The sequence below is a fragment of the Musa acuminata genome, chromosome BXJ3-8 (assembly GCF_036884655.1).
Source record: "Musa acuminata AAA Group cultivar baxijiao chromosome BXJ3-8, Cavendish_Baxijiao_AAA, whole genome shotgun sequence".
Taxonomy (NCBI): Eukaryota; Viridiplantae; Streptophyta; class Magnoliopsida; order Zingiberales; family Musaceae; genus Musa; species Musa acuminata.
In genome coordinates, this window is record NC_088356.1 from 35,544,040 (window position 1) to 35,561,194 (window position 17,155).

The following is a 17,155-nucleotide window of genomic DNA, read 5'->3' on the forward strand; positions in this document are numbered from 1 at the left end:
TCTTGAATGAACTCGGAATCGCTATTGCGGCCCCATTCCGGAAAGCTCTCTTCGAGCCCCACGAGACCGACTGCGTAGCGGTCACGGCAAATTCCGAGGCCCAAAACCATCGCCTCGGAGGTCGACGGGAGAGGTTTTGGCCGCTCGGGGCGCAAAAAGGAGTGCAACACGAGGACTTCCCAGGGGGTCACCCATCCTAGAACCATATCTGATCATTGCATGTTTACGACGAAATTTTTAGATGATGATTTCATTATTCTCCTGCTATACGTTAACGATATATTTATTGTTGGCCATAATGCTGGAAGAATCGAAAAGCGTAAAAGAGAGTTAAGCAAGTCTTTTGGCCGCTCGGGGCGCAAAAAGGAGTGCAACACGAGGACTTCCCAGGGGGTCACCAATCCTAGTACTACTCTCGCCCAAGCACGCTTAACTTCGGAGTTCTGATGGGATCTGGTGCTTTCGTGCTAGTATGATCGCACTCGTTTTGTTTGCATCCTCCCTCCCCTTTATGCAGGTCGCGGACGGCGTATCGACGACCGGAGCCCATTGCGCGCCCCGAAACCTCTCGAACGATCTCGGAATCGCCATCGTCGGATCTCTCCGATGCCCACGAGGCCGACCGCGTGCCGAACACGGCAAGTGCGCGCCGAAACCATCCGGACTTTCACGAACGAACTCGGAATCGCTATTGCGGCCGCATTCCGGAAAGCTCTGTCCAAGCCCCACGAGACTGACTGCGTAGCGGTCACGGCAAATTCCGAGGCCCAAAACCATCGCCTCGGAGGTCGACGGGAGAGGTTTTGTCGCTCGGGGCGCAAAAAGGAGTGCAACATGAGGATTTCCCATGGGGTCACCCATCCTAGTACTACTCTCACCCAAGCACGCTTAACTTCGGAGTTCTAATAGGATCCGGTGCTTTAGTGCTGGTATGATCACACTCGTTTTGTCTGCGCCCTCCCTCCCCTTTGTGCAGGTCGTGGACGGCGTATCGACGACCAAAGCCCATTGCGCGCCCCGAAACCTCTCGAACGATCTCGGAATCGCCATCGTCGGATCTCTCTGATGCCCACGAGGCCGACCGCGTCACGGACACGGCAAGCGCGCGCCGAAACCATCCGGACTTTCTCGAACGAACTCGGAATCGCTATTGCGGCCCCATTCCGGAAAGCTCTGTCCGAGCCCCACGAGACTGACTGCGGAGCGGCCACGGCGAATTCTGAGGCCCAAAACCATCGCCTCAGAGGTCGACGGGAGAGGTTTTGACCGCTCGGGGCGCAAAAAGGAGTGCAACACGAGGACTTCCCAGGGGGTCACCCATCCTAGAACCATATCTGATCATTGCTTGTTTACGAAGAAATTTTTTGACGATGATTTCATTATTCTCCTCCTATACGTTAATGATATATTTATGGTTGGCCATAATGCTGGAAGAATCGAAAAGCATAAAAGAGAGTTAAGCAAGTCTTTTGGCCGCTCGGGGCGCAAAAAGGAGTACAACACGAGGACTTCCCAGGGGGTCACACATCCTAGTACTACTCCCGCCCAAGCACGCTTCACTTCGGAGTTCTGATGGGATCCGGTGCTTTAGTGCTGGTATGATCGCACTCATTTTGTTTGCATCCTCCCTCCCCTTTGTGCACGTCGCGGACGGCGTATCGACGACCGGAGCCCATTGCGCGCCCCGAAACCTCTCGAACGATCTCGGAATCACCATCGTCGGATCTCTCCGATGCCCACGAGGCTGACCGCGTGCCGGACACGGCAAGCGCGCGCCGAAACCATCTGGACTTTCTCGAATGAACTCGGAATCGCTATTGCGGCCCCATTCCGGAAAGCTCTCTTCAAGCCCCACGAGACCGACTGTGTAGCAGTCACGGCAAATTCCGAGGCCCAAAACTATCACCTCGGAGGTCGACAGGAGAGGTTTTGGCCGCTTGGGGCGCAAAAAGGAGTACAACACGAGGACTTCCCAGGGGGTCACCCATCCTAGAACCATATATGATCATTGCATGTTTACGAAGAAATTTTAAGATGATGATTTCATTATTCTCCTGCTATACGTTAACGATATATTTATTGTTGGCCATAATGCTGGAAGAATCGAAAAGCGTAAAAGAGAGTTAAGCAAGTATTTTGGCCGCTCGGGGCGCAAAAAGGAGTGCAACATGAGGACTTCCCAGGGGGTCACACATCCTAGTACTACTCCCGCCCAAGCACGCTTCTCTTCGGAGTTCTGATGGGATCCGGTGCTTTAGTGCTGGTATGATCGCACTCGTTTTGTTTGCGTCCTCCCTCCCCTTTGTGCACGTCGCGGACGGCGTATCGACGACCGGAGCCCATTGCGCCCCCCGAAACCTCTCGAACGATCTCGGAATCGCCATCGTCGGATCTCTCCGATGCCCACGAGGCCGACCGCGTGCCGGACACGGCAAGCGCGCGCCGAAACCATCCGGACTTTCTCGAACGAACTCGGAATCGCGATTGCGGCCCCATTCCGGAAAGCTCTCTCCGAGCCCCACGAGACCGACTGCGTAGCGGTCACGGCAAATTCCGAGGCCCAAAACCATCGCCTCGGAGGTCGACAGGAGAGGTTTTGGTCGCTCGGGGCGCAAAAAGGAGTGCAACACGAGGACTTCCCAGGGGGTCACCCATCCTAGAACCATATCAGATCATTTGCTTGTTTACGAAGAAATTTTTAGATGACGATTTCATTATTCTCCTCCTATACCTTAACAATATATTTATGGTTGGCCATAATGCTGGAAGAATCGAAAAGCGTAAAAGAGAGTTAAGCAAGTCTTTTGGCCGCTCGGGGTGCAAAAAGGAGTGCAACACGAGGACTTCCCAGGGGGTCACACATCCTAGTACTACTCCCGCCCAAGCACGCTTCACTTCGGAGTTCTGATGGGATCCGGTGCTTTAGTGCTGGTATGATCGCACTCGTTTTGTTTGCGTCCTCCCTACCCTTTGTGCATGTCGCGGACGGCGTATCGACGACCGGAGCTCATTGCGCGCCCCGAAACCTCTCGAACGATCTCGGAATCGCCATCGTCGGATCTCTCCGATGCCCACGAGGCCGACCGCGTGCCGGACACGGCAAGCGCGCGCCGAAACCATCTGGACTTTCTCGAACGAACTCGGAATCGCTATTTCGGCCCCATTCCGGACAACTCTCTCCGAGCCCCACGAGACCGACTGCGTAGCGGTCACGGCAAATTCCGAGGCCCAAAACCATCGCCTCGGAGGTCGACGGGAGAGGTTTTGGCCGCTCGAGGCGCAAAAAGGAGTGCAACACGAGGACTTCCCAGGGGGTCACCCATCCTAGAACCATATCAGATCATTTGCTTGTTTACGAAGAAATTTTTAGATGACGATTTCATTATTATCCTCCTATACGTTAACGATATATTTATGGTTGGCCATAATGCTGGAAGAATCGAAAAGCGTAAAAGAGAGTTAAGCAAGTCTTTTGGCCGCTCGGGGCGCAAAAAGGAGTGCAACACGAGGACTTCCCAGGGGGTCACCAATCCTAGAACCATATCTGATCATTGCATGTTTACGAAGAAATTTTTAGATGATGATTTCATTATTCTCCTGTTATACATTAATGATATGTTTATTGTTGGCCATAATTGTGGAAAAATCGAAAAGCGTAAAAGAGAGTTAAGCAAGTATTTTGGCCGCTCGGGGCGCAAAAAGGAGTGCAACACGAGGACTTCCCAGGGGGTCACCCATCCTAGTACTACTCCCGCCCAAGCACGCTTCACTTCGGAGTTCTGATGGGATCCGGTGCTTTAGTGCTGGTATGATCGCACTCGTTTTGTTTGCGTCCTCCCTCCCCTTTGTGCACGTCGAGGACGGCGTATCGACGACCAGAGCCCATTGCGCGCCCCGAAAACTCTCGAACGATCTCGGAATCGCCATCGTCGGATCTCTCCGATGCCCACGAGGCCGACCGCGTACCGGACACGGCATGCGCGCGCCGAAACCATCCGGACTTTCTCGAACGAACTCGGAATCGCTATTGGGCCCCCATTCCGGAAAGCTCTCTCCGAGCCCCACGAGACTGATTGCATAGCAGTCACGACAAATTCCGAGGCCCAAAACCATCGCCTCGGAGGTCGACGGGAGAGGTTTTGGCCGCTCGGGGCGCAAAAAGGAGTGCAACACGAGGACTTCCCAGGGGGTCACCCATCCTAGAACCATATCTGATCATTGCATGTTTACGAAGAAATTTTTCGATGATGATTTCATTATTCTCCTGATATATGTTAACGATATATTTATTGTTGGCCATAATGCTGGAAGAATCGAAAAGCGTAAAAGAGAGTTAAGCAAGTCTTTTGGCCGCTCGGGGCGCAAAAAGGAGTGCAACACGAGGACTTCCCAGGGGGTCACCCATTCTAGTACTACTCTCGCCCAAGCACGCTTAACTTCGGAGTTCTGATGGGATCCGGTGCTTTAGTGCTGGTATGATCGCACTCGTTTTGTTTGCGTCCTCCCTCCCCTTTGTGCACGTCGCGTACGGCGTATCGACGACCGGAGCCCATTGCGCGCCCCGAAACCTCTCGAACGATCTCGGAATCGCCATCGTTGGATCTCTCCGATGCCCACGAGGCCGACCGCGTACCGGACACGGCATGCGCGCGCCGAAACCATCCGGACTTTCTTGAACGAACTCGGAATCGCTATTGTGGCCCCATTCCGGAAAACTCTCTCCGAGCCCAACGAGACTGACTGTGTAGCGGTCACGGCAAATTCCGAGGCCCAAAACCATCGCCTCGGAGGTCGACGGGAGAGGTTTTGGCCGCTCGGGGCGTAAAAAGGAGTGCAACACGAGGACTTCCCAGGGGGTCACCCATCCTAGAACCATATCTGATCATTGCATGTTTACGAAGAAATTTTTAGAAGATGATTTCATTATTCTCCTCCTATACGTTAACGATATATTTATTGTTGGCCATAATGCTGGAAGAATCGAAAAGCGTAAAAGAGATTTAAGCAAGTCTTTTGGCCGCTGGGGGTGCAAAAAGGAGTGCAACACGAGGACTTCCCAGGGGGTCAACCATCCTAGTACTACTCTCGCCCAAGCACGCTTAACATTGGAGTTCTGATAGGATCCGGTGCTTTAGTGCTGGTATGATCGCACTTGTTTTGTTTGCGTCCTCCCTCCCGTTTGTGCACGTCGCGGACGGCGTATCGACGACCGGAGCCCATTGCGCGCCCCGAAACCTCTCGAACGATCTCGGAATCGCCATCGTCGGATCTCTCCGATGCCCACGAGGCCGATCGCGTACCGGACACGGCAAGCGCGCGCCGAAACCATCCGGACTTTCTCGAACGAACTCGGAATCGCTATTGAGGCCCCATTCCGGAAAGCTCTGTCAGAGCCCCACGAGACTTACTACGGAGCGGTCACGGCAAATTCCAAGGCCCAAAACCATCGCCTCGGAGGTCGACGGGAGAGGTTTTGGCCACTCGGGGCGCAAAAAGGAGTACAACACGACGACTTCCCAGGGGGTCACCCATCCTAGAACCATATCTGATCATTGCATGTTTACGAAAAATTTTTAGATGATGATTTCATTATTCTCCTGCTATACGTTAACGATATATTTATTGTTGGCCATAATGCTGGAAGAATCGAAAAGCGTAAAGGAGAGTTAAGCAAGTCTTTTGGCCGCTCGGGGCGCAAAAAGGCGTGTAACACGAGGACTTCCCAGGGGGTCACCCATCCTAGTACTACTCTCGCCCAAGCACGCTTAACTTCAGAGTTCTGATGGGATCCGGTGCTTTAGTGCTGGTATGATCGCACTCGTTTTATTTGCGTCCTCCCTCCCCTTTGTGCACATCGCGGATGGCGTATCGACGACCGGAGCCCATTGCGCGCCCCAAAACCTCTCGAACGATCTCGGAATCGCCATCGTCGGATCTCTCCGATGCCCACGAGGCCAACCGCGTACCGGAAACGGCAAGTGCGCGCCGAAACCATCCGGACTTTCTCGAACGAACTCAGAATCGCTATTGCGGCCCCATTCCGGAAAGCTCTCTCCGAGCCCCACGAGACTGACTGCGTAGCGGTCACGGCAAATTCCGAGGCCCAAAACCATCGCCTCGGAGGTCGACGGGAGAGGTTTTGGCCGCTCGGGGCGCAAAAAGGAGTGCAACACGAGGACTTCCCAGGGGGTCATCCATCCTAGAACCATATCAGATCATTGCATGTTTACGAAGAAATTTTTAGATGATGATTTCATTATTCTCCTGCTATACGTTAACGATATATTTATTGTTGGCCATAATGCTGAAAGAATCGAAAAGCGTAAAAGAGAGTTAAGCAAGTCTTTTGGCTGCTCGGGGCGCAAAAAGGAGTGCAACACGAGGACTTCCCAGGGGGTCACCCATGTCACGCCCCTCAAAATATCCATGATTTTTAAAATTTTCATCACGGATCAATCCAGGATCCAAACTAACGTTTGAGGACACTGAAAAACATTCTATTCAAATTCACATCTATAAAACCTGTGCAGTTTATAATCATATATCACATCACTCGATAATTCACATTCATGGCAACCCAAGCCAACTTGACAAACATGAACAACATTTATAAATCCACAAGCTAAATAAATTATACAATCAGAACTCCAACCATTTACCACAAGTTCATATCATCGTAAACTAGACTTAACATTCCGAAAATTCCAAATAAGAGAGATCTCCTAACACTTTTACACAGTATATCCATTTCGATTCATCGACAACATTTCATTACATACAAAACATACTTATACAACAATATCATAATAACCACCCAGACTTGCCCATAATTCTGAATAGCTATCCACTGCCTCAGCCCAAATCAAACATCTCGAAGAGTGACAAGCTGACCTGAAAGATTTATATAACAACGGAGTGAGCTAAAAACGGCTCAGCAAGTGACAAAGCATATTCAGAACAAAAGGAACGATTTCAAACAAGTAAGGTATCATAATGCAAGGCAGAATACAAGAATTCTCAAGGATACCATCTCAATAGATACCAAATCATACGTATCATGTCATTCAAAACATAGTTGATCCATACCGAATGGAACATAGAGTAATTGGAACATATCAATGGCAGATAGGACATTTCAGAACATATCAGTTCATAGCAAATGGAGCACAGAGTAATTGGAGCATATCAATGGCAGATAGGATATTTCAGAACATATCAGTTCATAGCAAATGGAGCACAGAGTAATAGGAGCATATCAATGGCAGATAGGACATTTCAGAACATATCAGTTCATAGCAAATGGAGCACAGAGTAATTGGAGCATATCAGTAACAAAGGAAACATATCTGAGCTTATCAATGGCAGATAGGACATTTCAGAACATATCAGTTCATAGCAAATGGAGCACAGAGTAATTGGAGCATATCAATGGCAGATGAAATGTTCCGGAGCATATCAACGACATATGGAACATTTCGAAGCATATTATTAGTGAATGAAGCATTTCAGAGCATAACAAAAACAAATATCGTACAGAAGCTCAAACGTCGTCTTTGACGTTGCAAACATATCAATCTTATCCAAAGCATGTACAGAAACACATAACCAAAGCTCTGGATATCATATCAAACATACAGAAGGTGTAGTGGGATCTCAGTCAGAATGTGATTCATCCATTTCTAAATGACCACCTGACAAAAGTCTCCCACGTCTGGGAGCTCCATCCACCCACGTCTAGGTGAAGTCAAAGGGGGCCGGCAGAGCAATGCAGGCTCTAAGCAATATCCCACATAGCGGGACCCCACAAAGCGGGCAAATAAGCGCATACCAGAATATCCCACATAGCGGGACCCCACAAAGCGGGCAAATCAGCGCATACCCTTTACCATTTCTGGCAAAGGTCCAGACAATCCCACACACCAGAGTACAAAAGGGGCAGTTTCAACAATAAGTAGCATATATCGGAAGCACACGCGGAACAACAAAGCGTACATGTGCCTTTACGAGTCAATCCGAAGTAAGCAATAATCTTTCACAAGTATATTCAGATTTGAAAGGAATTGAAAGCAAGGGCACATATGGAATCCAAGCAATCACATATAACTCAATTCAATAAGAAGATTTGATGAATTCAATGTCCAAAGGAATGAAACTGGAATAGGCACATCGAAAGCAAATGCGGAACAATAGGATATACATGTGCCTATATGAGTCAATACGATATAGCATAAACGTTACACAATAGTTTTCAAGAATGCAAATAATTTTAAGGACAAGAGCATACAAGAATTCAAAGCAATAATATAAAGCTCAATTGAATAAGAAAACTAAAGGATATCAATTTCCAAAGGAATGAAACCAGATTATGAGAAATCGACCAAAGCTCGATTTCTGGCAGAATAAAGAAGGCACATTAAACAAATGATTCAAACTATCAATCGTGCTCCAATTTACTCAGAAATAATCATTGGATTATACTTTCAGATAAGACAGGCTTCATATGAATTGAGCTATCCAACAGAGAGAGTTACAAATAATTTGGTAAGCAAGTGTCGTAGAACAAAATCTCTGTTGGCAGAATTCATAATGTCATATTCAACAGATAACTGGACAGGTGTTTGGATTCCAAATCTTTCAATCCATATATCAAGGAAAGGTCTACGAGTCTAGTTTCCAATGAAATCAGTTTTGAACAAATCAGAGTTTCCAACAAAGACTTATAGGCAGCTCGGTATCAAAAGGTCAGAATCTCAGAAGTTGCACAGATTCGAATCGTTACGTCTAAACAGGAGATATATCAAATGCAAGGCTATAACAATTCAAAGTTCCTCATATTCAAAGCAAATGTAGAGATAAAAATGGCAGTGAGGAACAATCAGGATACTTGCAAGAGAAAAGATTAGAAAGCTTGCAATAAAAAAGGTTAGAACACTTGCCTTTCAAGGATTTCGATCCAAAGATCCAAAGAAGGTGCCAGCCCAAATCCTTCTACTTTTCCTCCGTGTCCTCTCTCTGTTTCGTTTTGTGCTCCTGTTTTCTTCCTTTCTTCGCAACTACACCACGTGTCAAACATCGGGGCACAGTCACCTGCTCTCTCTTACTCTCATTCCTTCTTTTTCTTTCCCAATCGCAGCCCCTTCCACCGCACTAACTTCCTTCCTCCCTTCTCTCGCAGACATAACTGCTGCATACGCAGTCGCTGCCGCTGCGGCCGCAATCCCGTCCGCAGCCCCTTTTTCCCCCTTTTCTCTCTTTTCTTTCCCAACTGCAACTGCCGCAGTCGCAGTCGCAACCATGGCCGCAGCCACCACAGCCGCAGCCTCTTTCTTTCTCCCCTGCTCTATTTCCTCTCCTTCTCTTCCAGCTGCAGCTGCCACTGCCACAGCTGCCTCTCCTTCTCCTCTTCCTCTCTTCTTCCCTTTTCCTTTCTCTTCTTCTTCCTTTCCTTCTCTTCTTTCCCAGCTGCACTGCTGCAGTCGCAGCCTCAGCCACGGCCACAGCCTCTTCTTCCTCCCCTGCTCATCTTCCTCTCCTTCTTCTCTTCCAACTGCAGCTGCCATCGCCGCAGCCGCAGCCCCTTCTTTCCCTTCTCTTCTTCCTCTCCTTCCCTTCTTCCTTTCTCTTCCTCTTTCCCTGCCATAGCTGCAGCTGCCACAGCCGCAACCGCAGCTACTTCTTTCCCTTCTCCTCTTCCTTCTCCTTCCTTTCTTCTTCTTCTCTTCTTCTCCTTCCTCCCCTTCTTCTTCCCGGCGTCACACACACCCTCTCCTCTGTTTCCTCTGCAGGGAACAGAGGTATCACAACCTCTTCTCCTGCTTCCCCTTCTTCTTCTCTTCTTCCCTTTTCCTCCCCAAGGCCACACATCTCCTCGCTGCAGCTTTGCCGCAGCTATCCTCCTCTCTTCTTCTTCTTCTTCTTCTTCTTCTTCTTCTTCTTCCCTTTTCATCCTCAACGCCCCACACATCCTCTCCTCTGTTTCCACCTGCGGGAAACAGAGGTGCTGCAGCCCTAGCTGCTGCAGCTGCCTCTCTTTCTCCTCTCCATCTTCCCCCTCTTCTACTTCTTCTTTTCTTCTCTTCTCCCTCTCTTCTTTTCCCTCTTCTTCTTCTCCCTCTACTTCTCTTCTTCTTCTCCCCACGCCCCACCGCTTCTCTCTGTTTCGCGAAGAAACAGAGAGAGAGAAACAGAGAGAGCGTGGGAGGCGGTGGGATAAAACCGAAATTTTCGGTTTTATTTATTTTCTTCTTTTTACAACTTAACAGTTTAGTCCTTAAAATTTCCATATTTACATATAGGTCCTCCGATTTATAAATAAATCTTTATTAATAATTTTTAAAAGTGAGGGATATTACACTCTCCCCCCCTTAAAAGAAAATTTAGTCCTCTAAATTAATCATAGCTCAATCGATGAAAAGATTAGGAGTATGATTTCTTTATTTCCTCCTCCTGCTCTCAAATAATTTCACCGGTACAATACAATTACATAATTATCCACGAGTGACCGAAATATTCTCCTCCTTGATCCTTAATAGACGGTAACCCGACCTTCAATCAATTTCTAAAAATACTTGCGCACCCTGCAGTTAATCAAGCAAGTCGTTACTTCAGAAAATACTCATTTTTGATGGTCACCTGATTCAATTGTCTATAATCATTACAAAGCCTCAATGTTTCATACATCTTTTTAACTAACACCGGAGCACCCCATGATGAAATATTAAGCCAAATAAAATCCTCATTTAATAATCCTTGTAGTTGCTTTTCTAATCCCACTTACTCAAATGATATCCTTGTGTAGAGAGGCTTAGATATTGGGATTATCCCAAGGATCAAATCAAAAGCAAATTCACATTTGGAGGTAATCCAAACAAGTCATCCTGGGATACATTAGGCAAGGAGATAAATAATGTCCAATACTCTCAAAATAAAGGATCGGCTGATCAAATATGCAAAAAGTGATCATTGGTTATGTACTAATCCATACTGGTATGATAGGAAAATAGCCAATCCATACCAAGTATAATATCATAACTTCAAATCTCTAGGAGAACTAAATCAGCAAAAGTTCAAGTTTTCCAACAAAAATCAGACAAGAGGACCAGATTCAAGTTCGTTATCAAAGAATCTCCAATTATTGTACTTACATATATCACATAATACAGTGGTCTAGGTTGAATACCCAAGTGATAAGCAAAATATTACGAATCAAATCGTAGATAGGACCCATGGTCAAACAAATATTTACATTCTTTCATAAACATGCATAATACCTTCGATCACTAATTTCAAAAGTTTAAGAATCATATTCAGTGATAGCATACACTCTGACATGGGAAGATGATTTAAGAGGCAGTGACTCTTTCTTCTTGTTCAAAGGGCAATCTTTTATTTTATGATCCAACTTTCTACAAACAAAATAGACTCCAGTCACTCGGAAACATAAATTTGTTTCATAATTTAACTTGCAATTCACACCTGATTGAGTCTTTTGTGGTGACTTCTCATTTCAAATCCAAATGTCTTGACCCTCTTGTTATTACTTTCTAATTCATTTCCAATCATATTTTTATTGATAAACTTGTCCTTATCATTCTTGCCACTGATCTCCAAATTTTTTTTTTTTTCATTTTTCCCATTAATAATCAGCCTTTACTTCCAATATAAGGTGGCAAAAGAAATCTTTCGATCATCAGAACAATTTTGTACATCATATATCTTCTCCGTTTGCGTCATTCATTCTTCTTCGCCCAAGCACGCTTAACTTCGGAGTTCTGATGGGATCCGGTGCTTTAGTGCTGGTATGATCGCACTCGTTTTGTTTGCGTCCTCCCTCCCCTTAGTGCACGTCGCGGACGGCGTATCGACGACCGGAGCCCATTGCGCGCCCCGAAACCTATCGAATGATCTCGGAATCGCCATCGTTAGATCTCTCCGATGCCCACGAGGCCGACCGCGTACCGGACACGGCAAGCGCGCGCCGAAACCATCCGGACTTTCTCGAACGAACTCGGAATCGCTATTGCGGCCCCATTCCGGAAAGCTCTCTCCGAGCCCCACGAGATGGACTGCGTAGCGGTCACGACAAATTCTGAGGCCCAAAACCATCGCCTCGGAGGTCGATGGAAGAGGCTTTGGCCGCTCGGGGCGCAAAAAGGAGTGCAACACGAGGACTTCCCAGGGGGTCACCCATCCTAGAACCATATCTGATCATTGCATGTTTACGAAGAAATTTTTAGATGATGATTTCATTATTCTCCTACTATACGTTAACGATATATTTATTGTTGGCCATAATGCTGGAAGAATCGAAAAGCGTAAAGGAGAGTTAAGCAAGTCTTTTGGCCGCTCGGGGCGCAAAAAGGAGTGCAACACGAGGACTTCCCAGGGGGTCACCCATCCTAGTACTACTCTCGCCAAAGCACGCTTCACTTCGGACTTCTGATGGGATCCGGTGCTTTAGTGCTAGTATGATCGCACTCATTTTGTTTGCGTCCTCCATCCCCTTTGTGCACGTCGCGGACGGCGTATCGACGACCGGAGCCCATTGCGCGCCCCGAAACCTCTCGAACGATCTCGGAATCGCCATCGTCGGATCTCTCCGATGCCCACGAGGCCAACCGCGTACGGGACACGGCAAGCGCGCGCCGAAACCATCCGGACTTTCTCGAACGAACTCGGAATCGCTATTGCGGCCCCATTCCGGAAAGCTCTCTCCGAGCCCCACGAGACTGATTACATAGCGGTCACGGCAAATTCCGAGGCCCAAAACCATCGCCTCGGAGGTCGACGGGAGAGGTTTTGGCCGCTCGGGGCGCAAAAAGGAGTGCAACACGAGGACTTCCCAAGGGGTCACCCATCCTAGAACCATATCTGATCATTGCATGTTTACGAAGAAATTTTTAGATGATGATTTCATTATTCTCCTGCTATACGTTAACGATATATTTATTATTGGCCATAATGCTGGAAGAATCGAAAAGCGTAAACGAGAGTTAAGCAAGTCTTTTGGCCGCTCGGGGCGCAAAAAGGAGTGCAACACGAGGACTTCCCAAGGGGTCACCCATCCTAGTACTACTCTCGCCCAAGCACGCTTAACTTCGGAGTTCTGATGGGATCCGGTGCTTTAGTGCTGGTATGATCGCACTCGTTTTGTTTGCGTCCTCCCTCCCCATTGTGCACGTCGCGGACGACGTATCGACGACCGGAGCCCATTGCGCGCCCCGAAACCTCTCGAACGATCTCGGAATCGCCATCGTCGGATCTCTCCGATGCCCACGAGGCCGACCGCGTACCGGACACGGCAAGCGCGCGCCGAAACCATCCGGACTTTCACGAACGAACTCGGAATCGCTATTGCGGCCCCATTCCGGAAAGCTCTCTCCGAGCCCCACGAGACGGACTGCGTAGCGGTCACGGCAAATTCCGAGGCCCAAAACCATCGCCTCGGAGGTCGATGGAAGAGGCTTTGGCCGCTCGGGGCGCAAAAAGGAGTGCAACACGAGGACTTCCCAGGGGGTCACCGATCCTAGAACCATATCTGATCATTGCATGTTTACGATGAAATTTTTAGATGATGATTTCATTATTCTCCTGCTATACGTTAACGATATATTTATTGTTGGCCATAATGCTGGAAGAATCGAAAAGCGTAAATGAGATTTAAGCAAGTCTTTTGGCCGCTCGGGGCGCAAAAAGGAGTGCAACACGAGGACTTCCAAGGGGGTCACCCATCCTAGTACTACTCTCGCCCAAGCACGCTTAACTTCGGAGTTCTAAAGGGATCCGGTGCTTTAGTGCTGGTATGATCGCACTCGATTTGTTTGCGTCCTCCCTCCACTTTGTGCACGTCGCGGATGGCGTATCGACGACCGGAGCCCATTGCGCGCCCCGAAACCTCCCGAACGATCTCGGAATCGCCATCGTCGGATCTCTCCGATGCCCACGAGGCCGACCGCGTACCGGACACGGCAAGCGCGCGCCGAAACCATCCGGACTTTCTCGAACGAACTCGGAATCGCTATTGCGGCCCCATTCCAGAAAGCTCTCTCCGAGCCCCACGAGACTGACTGCGTAGCGGTCACGGCAAATTCCGAGGCCCAAAACCATCGCCTCGGAGGTCGACGGGAGAGGTTTTGGCCGCTCGGGGCGCAAAAAGGAGTGCAACACGAGGACTTCCCAGGGGGTCACCCATCCTAGAACCATATCTGATCATTGCATGTTTACGAAGAAATTTTTAGATGATGATTTCATTATTCTCCTGCTATACGTTAACGATATATTTAATGTTGGCCATAATGCTGGAAGAATCGAAAAGCGTAAAGGAGAGTTAAGCAAGTCTTTTGGCCGCTCGGGGCGCAAAAAGGAGTGCAACACGAGGACTTCCCAGGGGGTCACCCATCCTAGTACTACTCTCACCCAAGCACGTTTAACTTCGCAGTTCTGATGGGATCCGGTGCTTTAGTGCTGGTATGATCGCACTCGTTTTGTTTGCGTCCTCCCTCCCCTTTGTGCACGTCGCGGACGGCGTATCGACGACCGGAGCCCATTGCGCGCCCCGAAACCTCTCGAACGATCTCGGAATCACCATCGTCGGATCTCTCCGATGCCCACGAGGCCGACCGCATACCGGACACGGCAAGCGCGCGCCGAAACCATCCGGACGTTCTCGAACGAACTCGGAATCGCTATTGCGGCCCCATTCCGGAAAGCTCTCTCCGAGCCCCACGAGACTGACTGCGTAGCGGTCACGGCAAATTCCGAGGCCCAAAACCATCGCCTCGGAGGTCGACGGGAGAGGTTTTGGCCGCTCGGGGCGCAAAAAGGAGTGCAACACGAGGACTTCCCAGGGGGTCACCCATCCTAGAACCATATCTGATCATTGCATGTTTACGAAGAAATTTTTAGATGATGATTTCATTATTCTCCTGCTATACGTTAACGATATATTTATTGTTGGCCATAATGCTGGAAGAATCGAAAAGCGTCAAGGAGAGTTAAGCAAGTCTTTTGGCCGCTCGGGGCGCAAAAAGGAGTGCAACACGATGACTTCCCAGCGGGTCACCCATCCTAGTACTACTCTCGCCCAAGCACGCTTTACTTCGGAGTTCTGATGGGATCCGGTGCTTTAGTGTTGGTATGATCGCACTCGATTTGTTTGCGTCCTCCCTCCTCTTTGTGCAAGTCGCGGACGGCGTATCGACGACCGGAGCCCATTGCGCGCCCCGAAACCTCTCGAACGATCTCGGAATCGCCATCGTTGGATATCTCCGATGCCCACGAGGCCGACCGCGTACCGGACACGGCAAGCGCGCGCCGAAACCATCCGGACTTTCTCGAACGAACTCGGAATCGCTATTGCGGCCCCATTCCGGAAAGCTCTCTCCGAGCCCCACGAGACTGACTGCGTAGCGGTCACGGCAAATTCCGAGGCCCAAAACCATCGACTCGGAGGTCGACGGGAGAGGTTTTGGCCGCTCGGGGCGCAAAAAGGAGTGCAACACGAGGACTTCCCAGGGAGTCACCGATCCTAGAACCATATCTGATCATTGCATGTTTACGAAGAAATTTTTAGATGATGATTTCATTATTCTCCTGCTATACGTTAACGATATATTTATTGTTGGCCACAATGCTGGAAGAATCGAAAAGCGTAAAGGAGAGTTAAGCAAGTCTTTTGGCCGTTCGGGGCGCAAAAAGGAGTGCAACACGATGACTTCCCAGGGGGTCACCCATCCTAGTACTACTCTCGCCCAAGCACGCTTTACTTCGGAGTTCTGATGGGATCCGGTGCTTTAGTGCTGGTATGATCGCACTCGTTTTGTTTGCGTCCTCCCTCCCCTTTGTGCACGTCGCGGACGGCGTATCGACGACCGGAGCCCATTGCGCGCCCCGAAACCTCTCGAACGATCTCGGAATCGCCATCGTCGGATCTCTCCGATGCCCACGAGGCCGACCGCGTACCGGACACGGCAAGCGCGCGCCGAAACCATCCGGACTTTCTCGAACGAACTCGGAATCGCTATTGCGGCCCCATTCCGGAAAGCTCTCTCCGAGCCCCACGAGACGGACTGCGTTGCGGTGACGGCAAATTCCGAGGCCCAAAACCATCGCCTCGGAGGTCGACGGGAGAGGCTTTGGCCGCTCGGGGCGCAAAAAGGAGTGCAACACGAGGACTTCCCAGGGGGTCACCGATCCTAGAACCATATCTGATCATTGCATGTTTACGATGAAATTTTTAGATGATGATTTCATTATTCTCCTGCTATACGTTAACGATATATTTATTGTTTGCCATAATGCTGGAAGAATCGAAAAGCGTAAAGGAGAGTTAAGCAAGTCTTTTGGCCGCTCGGGGCGCAAAAAGGAGTGCAACACGAGGACTTCCCAGGGGGTCACCCATCCTGGTACTACTCTCGCCCAAGCACGCTTAACTTCGGAGTTCTAAAGGGATCCGGTGATTTAGTGCTGGTATGGTCGCACTCGATTTGTTTGCGTCCTCCCTCCTCTTTGTGCACGTCGCGGACGGCGTATCGACGACCGGAGCCCATTGCGCGCCCCGAAACCTCTCGAACGATCTCGGAATCGCCATCGTTGGATCTCTCCGATGCCCACGAGGCCGACCGCGTACCGGACACGGCAAGCGCGCGCCGAAACCATCCGGACTTTCTCGAACGAACTCGGAATCGCTATTGCGGCCCCATTCCGGAAAGCTCTCTCCGAGCCCCACGAGGCTGACTGTGTAGCGGTCACAGCAAATTCCGGGGCCCAAAACCATCGCCTCGGAGGTCGACGGGAGAGGTTTTGGCCGCTCGGGGCGCAAAAAGGAGTGCAACACGAGGACTTCCCAGGGGGTCACCCATCCTAGAACCATATCTGATCATTGCATGTTTACGAAGAAATTTTTAGATGATGATTTCATTATTCTCCTGCTATACGTTAACGATATATTTATTGTTGGCCATAATGCTGGAAAAATCGAAAAGCGTCAAGGAGAGTTAAGCAAGTCTTTTGGCCGCTCGGGGCGCAAAAAGGAGTGCAACACGATGACTTCCCAGGGGGCCACCCATCCTAGTACTACTCTCGCCCAAGCACGCTTTACTTCGGAGTTCTGATGGGATCCGGTGCTTTAGTGCTGGTATGATCGCACTCGTTTTGT

General features: G+C 49.4%; 17 non-coding genes across 17 annotated transcripts; all 17 read right to left on the reverse strand.

Moving 5' to 3' along the window:
• Positions 1-365: 365 nt before the first annotated feature.
• LOC135647391 (5S ribosomal RNA) lies at positions 366-484 on the reverse strand. Its single transcript, XR_010500130.1, has one exon. It is a non-coding gene; the product is annotated as a 5S ribosomal RNA (ribosomal RNA).
• A 340-nt stretch (positions 485-824) lies between these two features.
• Positions 825-943, reverse strand: LOC135647377 (5S ribosomal RNA). The gene has a single exon (XR_010500116.1). It is a non-coding gene; the product is annotated as a 5S ribosomal RNA (ribosomal RNA).
• A 548-nt stretch (positions 944-1,491) lies between these two features.
• On the reverse strand, positions 1,492-1,610 carry LOC135647485 (5S ribosomal RNA). The gene has a single exon (XR_010500222.1). It is a non-coding gene; the product is annotated as a 5S ribosomal RNA (ribosomal RNA).
• Positions 1,611-2,158: 548 nt separating this feature from the next.
• On the reverse strand, positions 2,159-2,277 carry LOC135647635 (5S ribosomal RNA). Its single transcript, XR_010500369.1, has one exon. It is a non-coding gene; the product is annotated as a 5S ribosomal RNA (ribosomal RNA).
• Positions 2,278-2,826: 549 nt separating this feature from the next.
• Positions 2,827-2,945, reverse strand: LOC135647291 (5S ribosomal RNA). The gene has a single exon (XR_010500032.1). It is a non-coding gene; the product is annotated as a 5S ribosomal RNA (ribosomal RNA).
• A 756-nt stretch (positions 2,946-3,701) lies between these two features.
• LOC135646273 (5S ribosomal RNA) lies at positions 3,702-3,820 on the reverse strand. Its single transcript, XR_010499031.1, has one exon. It is a non-coding gene; the product is annotated as a 5S ribosomal RNA (ribosomal RNA).
• A 548-nt stretch (positions 3,821-4,368) lies between these two features.
• On the reverse strand, positions 4,369-4,487 carry LOC135648117 (5S ribosomal RNA). The gene has a single exon (XR_010500807.1). It is a non-coding gene; the product is annotated as a 5S ribosomal RNA (ribosomal RNA).
• Positions 4,488-5,035: 548 nt separating this feature from the next.
• Positions 5,036-5,154, reverse strand: LOC135647628 (5S ribosomal RNA). The gene has a single exon (XR_010500362.1). It is a non-coding gene; the product is annotated as a 5S ribosomal RNA (ribosomal RNA).
• A 547-nt stretch (positions 5,155-5,701) lies between these two features.
• On the reverse strand, positions 5,702-5,820 carry LOC135647343 (5S ribosomal RNA). The gene has a single exon (XR_010500083.1). It is a non-coding gene; the product is annotated as a 5S ribosomal RNA (ribosomal RNA).
• A 6,540-nt stretch (positions 5,821-12,360) lies between these two features.
• Positions 12,361-12,479, reverse strand: LOC135647505 (5S ribosomal RNA). Its single transcript, XR_010500242.1, has one exon. It is a non-coding gene; the product is annotated as a 5S ribosomal RNA (ribosomal RNA).
• A 548-nt stretch (positions 12,480-13,027) lies between these two features.
• LOC135648047 (5S ribosomal RNA) lies at positions 13,028-13,146 on the reverse strand. Its single transcript, XR_010500740.1, has one exon. It is a non-coding gene; the product is annotated as a 5S ribosomal RNA (ribosomal RNA).
• A 548-nt stretch (positions 13,147-13,694) lies between these two features.
• Positions 13,695-13,813, reverse strand: LOC135647163 (5S ribosomal RNA). The gene has a single exon (XR_010499905.1). It is a non-coding gene; the product is annotated as a 5S ribosomal RNA (ribosomal RNA).
• A 548-nt stretch (positions 13,814-14,361) lies between these two features.
• LOC135647506 (5S ribosomal RNA) lies at positions 14,362-14,480 on the reverse strand. The gene has a single exon (XR_010500243.1). It is a non-coding gene; the product is annotated as a 5S ribosomal RNA (ribosomal RNA).
• A 548-nt stretch (positions 14,481-15,028) lies between these two features.
• Positions 15,029-15,147, reverse strand: LOC135647610 (5S ribosomal RNA). Its single transcript, XR_010500343.1, has one exon. It is a non-coding gene; the product is annotated as a 5S ribosomal RNA (ribosomal RNA).
• Positions 15,148-15,695: 548 nt separating this feature from the next.
• LOC135647258 (5S ribosomal RNA) lies at positions 15,696-15,814 on the reverse strand. Its single transcript, XR_010500000.1, has one exon. It is a non-coding gene; the product is annotated as a 5S ribosomal RNA (ribosomal RNA).
• Positions 15,815-16,362: 548 nt separating this feature from the next.
• LOC135647079 (5S ribosomal RNA) lies at positions 16,363-16,481 on the reverse strand. Its single transcript, XR_010499823.1, has one exon. It is a non-coding gene; the product is annotated as a 5S ribosomal RNA (ribosomal RNA).
• A 548-nt stretch (positions 16,482-17,029) lies between these two features.
• LOC135647433 (5S ribosomal RNA) lies at positions 17,030-17,148 on the reverse strand. Its single transcript, XR_010500171.1, has one exon. It is a non-coding gene; the product is annotated as a 5S ribosomal RNA (ribosomal RNA).
• Positions 17,149-17,155: the final 7 nt, after the last annotated feature.